General features: G+C 34.3%; 1 non-coding gene across 1 annotated transcript; it reads left to right on the top strand.

Annotated features, from left to right (window-relative positions):
• Positions 1 to 289: 289 nt before the first annotated feature.
• Positions 290 to 392, top strand: LOC114116529 (U6 spliceosomal RNA). The gene has a single exon (XR_003590430.1). It is a non-coding gene; the product is annotated as a U6 spliceosomal RNA (small nuclear RNA).
• The last annotated feature ends 5,741 nt before the right edge of the window (positions 393 to 6,133 follow it).

Here is a 6,133-nt window from a genome sequence, read left to right as displayed (position 1 = left end):
TCAAAAGTTCTGTGTTTTTGGTCAGGAATTAATGCAAATCTTACCATCTTTTCATGTCACTTATACTAAGTTAAAAGCTAACTAAAAATGCTGGAAGAAATGTGACAGTTGATAATTAACTTAACATTATTTACCAGGAAAAAACATCATGACTTGAGGTTTATCTATCTTGCTACATGGTAACATTGAATTTCCAATGTCAATATTAGCATTACCCAAATATGTCCTGTATCTATAACTTCATAATCTGTAACATTTAATATTTTTACCATATAAGAGTAGATACTAAATGCTCACTTAAGCACACATGTACTAAAATTGGAATGATACAGAGATTACCATGGCTGTTACAGAAGAATGACATGAAAATTCATGAAGCTTTCAATACTTTTGTAAAACACTTGAGAATTTTTTCTAGCAGACTTGTGCTGCAAGAACTATTAAAGTGAGCCCTTCAGATGAAAGGACAAGCCCATAATTTGAATCCATCTGAAGAAATGAAGAGCATCAAGAAGAGTAACTGCAGAGGTAAATAGAAAAATAGTATAAGTATATTTTATATAATTTTAAAATATATTTTATTATATAAATTTTATATAAATTTATTATACTTTTTCTTCTATCTGATTTAAAAGACAGCTACATAAAGTATTAATTATAACTGTGTATAGGCATATAATATATAAAGATGTAATTTTTCTATCAGTAACAGATCAAAGGAGAGCAATGTAATGGAGCTAACAGACACAAAGTTTTTAAACTATCAAAATTAAGTTGGTATTAATCAAAAGTAGATACTTATAACTTAATATGTTATTTGTGATCTTTAGAGCAAGCATTAAGAATACAACTCAAAAATATAGTAAAATATAAGGGTTGAACACACTAGAAAATATCTCTTTAACAACATCAGCAACAACAATAAAAATTACCAGTACTGAAGAAGAGGATTAAATTTAAAAAATGTGACATTTGGAAAGTAAATCACAAATAGTGGACAGAAATCCTATACAAATTATGTTCTACCTAAAAATTATAAAATTAATATTACTTTTAATATAAAAGGTTAAACATTTCATCTAAAGACAGGAATTTCAGAATGGATAAAAATAAAAACATGATTCAAATATACAAAATGGGTCATACGCATGACCCATTTTAAACTCAAGAAGATATACAGGTGGAGTGTAAAAGAGTTGAAATAGATATACCATAATGGTAACAATAAAACAAAACAATAGCAATAACAAGAAACCTGGAGTGCGTAAGTAAACATCAGAAAAATATATTTTAAGACCAAAATTTTACTAGAGACAAATAAAGACATTTCATATTGATAAAATGGTTATTCCATCAAGAACGTATAATAAATATATGCACCTAACAGCAGAACTTCAAAATCTAATGAAACAAAATTGAACATAATCAAAACAAAACACACAGTTCTGTGATAATGGTTGAACACCCTTCTTTCAATAACAGAACATACATAAAATCAACAAGAAAAACAAAAAACTTGAACAACATTATCAATCAACTAGACCTAACAGCCATCTCAAAGCATCCTCCCAAGAGCATCAGAATGCACATTCTTTTCAAATGCACATGGGTATACTATATGCTAGACCATAAAACAGATTTCAGTACATTTTAAAGGATATAAACAATAAAATGAATAAAATAAAAAAGAGTACTCTCAGTTGATAGCAGAATAAGAAATCATTAACAGGAAGAAATTTGTGAAAATCACAAATGGAAATTAAACAATATGTTTCTAAATAATTCATGGATCAAGTAAGAACTCATAAAGGAATTAGAAATACTTTGAGATGAATTAAAATGAAATGTTGATACTTGATTGGTCTCACATACTCTTGTAAATGCTATTAATAGAATAGCAGTATTGGTCCTGCATACCCACTACCAAATTTTCCAATCAAAACAAACAACAAAGTGCCACACTCGCTCCTCTGTTCTTGCAGAAGTATGGATAGAAGTTTCTATAGAGAGCTCAATCAGAGATTCTGGATTCTGGGATCCTATCCTATACAGGGCTGAAAGTAGGAGTGATTCAATTTATTAAAAACAGAGAGTTTGAATAAATGTTGGCATAGTGAGCACTGTTTTATTCTCCTAAATGTATTGCCAAGTTTATGATCTTTATGTTGGTAAATCGACAGTTCATCTATGGGAAATTCAATATCCATATTTAAAGGACTCACTGATTTGGGATAAGCACAGTGAAATGCCTCAGGTTCAGCCTGGTCATAACTCCACAGCTGAGCTATTTATAAGCTAGAAAAGCCTTTCATGTTCACAGATTTGCCAGTTAGTGTTTCAATGCTTTATTCTTAAAATTAATAGATGATTAAGACATTTGCAGAAATCAGACCAACAAAAGCAAACCACAAACAGTAAAAGAAAAACAAAATAAAATGGGTAAAGCATAGTGCAGACACAAATGAAAAATACTAAATTAATTTTAACATATCTGTGAGTCTAACATGGGTGTGTTTCAAAGCAACAAGAAAGATACCCTTTAAAAAGTCATGATGTGATAGATTAAATAAAACATAATTAGAAGACTTCAATAACAGAAAATCTCCCAGAAAAATAGAACAACTATTATAAAAGAGAGATGGAAATAGAAGGAAAAATGGTAAATTAGAACACCAGTCTCAGAGGTACAGCATTCAGCTGACATCAATTCCAGAGAAGGAAAACAGGAGGAAGGCTACGGAGAAATTACCAAAGAAATAATGTAAGACAATATTGTGGAAAACTCAGTAGTGGCCACAGGACTGGAAAGGTCAGTTTTCATTCCAATCCCAAAGAAAGGTAATGTCAAAGAATGCTCAAACTACTGCAGGGGGAATATTTAATCTTAAATTTTATTGGAGTGTAGTTGCATAGTTGCGTTACAGTTTTGTGTTCATTTCTGCTGTACAGCAAAGCAAATCAGCTATACATACACATGCCCTCTCTTTTTGGATTTCCTTCCCATTTAGGTCATCACAGAGCATTAAATAGAATTCCCTGTACTATCAGTAGGTTTCCAAATTTGCTGACATATTGAGTGCAGCACTTTCACAGCATCATCTTTTAGAATTTGAAATAGCTCAACTGGAATTCCATTGCATCCACTAGCTTTGTTCATAGTGATGCTTCCTAAGGCCCACCTGACTTCACATTCCAGCATGTCCAGCTCTAGGTGAGTGTGAGTGATCATACCTTCCTGATTATCTGGGCCGTGGAGATCTTTTTGTACAGTTCTTCTGTGTATTCTTTCCACCTCCTCTTAATATCTTCTGCTTCTGTTAGGTCCATACCATTTCTGTCCTTTATTGAGCCCATCTTTGCATGAAATGTTCCCTTGGTATCTCTAATTTTCTTGAAGAGATCTCTAGTCTTTCCCATTCTATCGTTTTCTTCTATTTCTTTGCATTGATCACTGAGGAAGGCTTTCTTATCTCTCCTTACTATTTTTGGAACTTTTGCATTCAAATGGGTATATCTTTCCTTTTCTCCTTTGCTTTTCACTTCTCTTCTTTTCACAGCTATTTGTAAGGCCTCCCCAGACAGCCATTTTGCTGTTTTGCGTTTCTTTTTCTTGGGGATGGTCTTGCTCCTGTTTCCTGCACAATATCAGGAGCCTCCATCCGTAGTTCATCAGGCACTCTGTCTGTCAGGTCTAGCCCCTTAAATCCATTTCTCAGCTCCACGGTATAGGGCTGAGTAGTATTCTATGGTATATACGTGCCACATCTTCTTTATCCACTCCTTTACCAATGGATACTGAGGGTGATTCCACGCCCTGGCTATTGTTAATAGTGCTGCAGTGAAAACTGGGGTCCATGTATCTTTTGGAACGACAGTTTCTCCAGGTAAATGCTCAGGGTGGGATTGCTGGGTCATGTAGTTGTTCTATTTTCAGCTTTTAAGGAACCTCCATGCTATTCTCCACAGTGATTGCACCATTTACATTCTCACTATTAGTGCAGGAGGGTTCCCTTTTCTCACACACTTTAGCATTTATTTGTAGATTTTTGACGATGATGGCCGTTCTGACAATGTGATGTGGTACCTCATTATAATTTTAATTAGTGATGGCCATGGGCTTCCTTGTGGCTCAGCTGGTAAAGAATCTGCCTGAAGTGAGGAGACATGGGTTTGATCCCTGGGTTGGAAAGATCCCTGGAGAAGGAAAGGCTACTCTCAGTATTCTGGCCTGGAGGATTCCATGGACTATAGTCCATGGGGTCACAAAGAGTCAGACACAACTGAGGGACTTCCAGTTCACTTTCAAGAGGCACATGGCAAGATGCTGGCTTTCTTAGCAAATCAGTGCAGCTGTGTGACTCCAGTCTCTTCCTCTGTTGTCAAATGGAGTTGTCTCTGTGGGTCTCTGTCTCTGCATTTCCTCTTCTCGTGAGGATACCAGTCATATTGGACTGAAGATCCATCCTATTTATCTCAACTAATTACATCTGCAAAGACCCTTATTTCCAAATCTGTTCACATTCTAAGGTACAATGGGTTAGATTTTAGGGGGATACAATTCAACTCATAGCAATGCAGCGTGGCATTTGTTTGAGTCCTTATTAGATTCAGCAGCCCTTAGGCATCTAAGATCACCAAACAACTGCCATTTGACAATGAGAATTTGTCCCTTTCGCCTCTGCTGTTTGCAACCTAAGCAGAATTAGACCACCTAATTAAAAAATAGTTGAATGAATCTTTACAAGTGATACATTTGAATTGTGTTTCTCTGTGTGTGTATGACTGATTTTAGCAATATAGTTTAAAAGGATTGCTGGGTCACATTTTTATAGGAAGATCCATCCCCAGATACATGTCTGGATATATATATATATACCCTGTGATGCCCATTAAGGAGAAGGCTGCAAGGATCTATCTGATCTGTATCGTGACTGTGTGAGTAGGACTCGGCTAGCTGAATTGCTACTCGTCCCCCAACAAGGGAGGAAGTAAGGCCATTTACTCAAATCTTAGGCTGCAAGGGAAAGTTTTGCTCCACTATCATGAACATGTGTAACACTTTGTTTATTGGCACTGGCTGTTACTTTCCATAAGATCTAACCACGTCTAGGGGACATTAAATCTTACTTTTGTTTAATTTGGACTTGGAGTAAATTAATCCCCATTTAGTGGGAAAATCAACCTTTATAGTCTAAAACATTAGGCTTTGTATTATACCAAGATACCATCCCTAACTGGCCCTGGCTTTGTACTCTCTGTGTGTCGCTGTGATTCTGAGTTCCCTGACCCTTGCCTCATTCTACCTCTGCTCTCATAAAATTTCCCCCTTCCAGGAATTTTTGTTAAGGGAAAACAGCAGCAAGAGGTAGGAAAATCCTAAAAGGTTTCCTCATTAAAAATGTAGTTGAAATTTAAGCCATAATATTATCATGACTTAATTGCAATATAAATTAAGGAATCTATAAAGGATACCCATAATTATAATACATTTTTTCTATAATTACTATCAAAAATAACTTGAAAACCTGACACTTCTTTGAAGATTTTTACTTTTATAATTATTAATATATAAGTCCTCAAAATATGGTAAATTCAAATGATTATTCTTTGTAAAAATTATTCTGATTTAGTATAATTTAGAATTGTCTTGTATCTCTTGTATATATTCTTTTAGTCAATGCTATATCCAGCCAAGTGTTACTGAATTCCTATTAAGTATACTCTATGCATTTTTGTAGGAAATAGAATGATAAATAATACACAGTTTTTGATCCCACAGAACTGCAATTCATAGTTGAAATTATGTTCATATAATATTATATCAATCCAATTTCTGTAGAAAGGAACATAATTTATAGCCAATCATGATGAATTGTAAAAATTTTAAAATATTTGTCATTCCTATTTTCAAGAGCTGATATTAAATATTATCCAATGAAAACAATTTATATAGAAATCTCTATTTTTAAAAAAAAGAATTGATTCAGTTCAGTTCAGTCGCTCAGTCGTGTCCGACTGTTTGCGACCCATTAGTATGCTTTATTTAGATAGTTCTTCTGACTTGTACCCACCTCCATATCCCCATATGTATTTGGGAAGGAAAGGAACTCCTGTCAGCTATCATATTGGAGAC

Source organism: Ovis aries, chromosome 9, assembly GCF_016772045.2.
Source record: "Ovis aries strain OAR_USU_Benz2616 breed Rambouillet chromosome 9, ARS-UI_Ramb_v3.0, whole genome shotgun sequence".
In the NCBI taxonomy this organism is placed as follows: Eukaryota; Metazoa; Chordata; class Mammalia; order Artiodactyla; family Bovidae; genus Ovis; species Ovis aries.
Note: the sequence above shows the minus strand (reverse complement) of the source record. Positions and strands in the feature narration are given on the sequence as shown.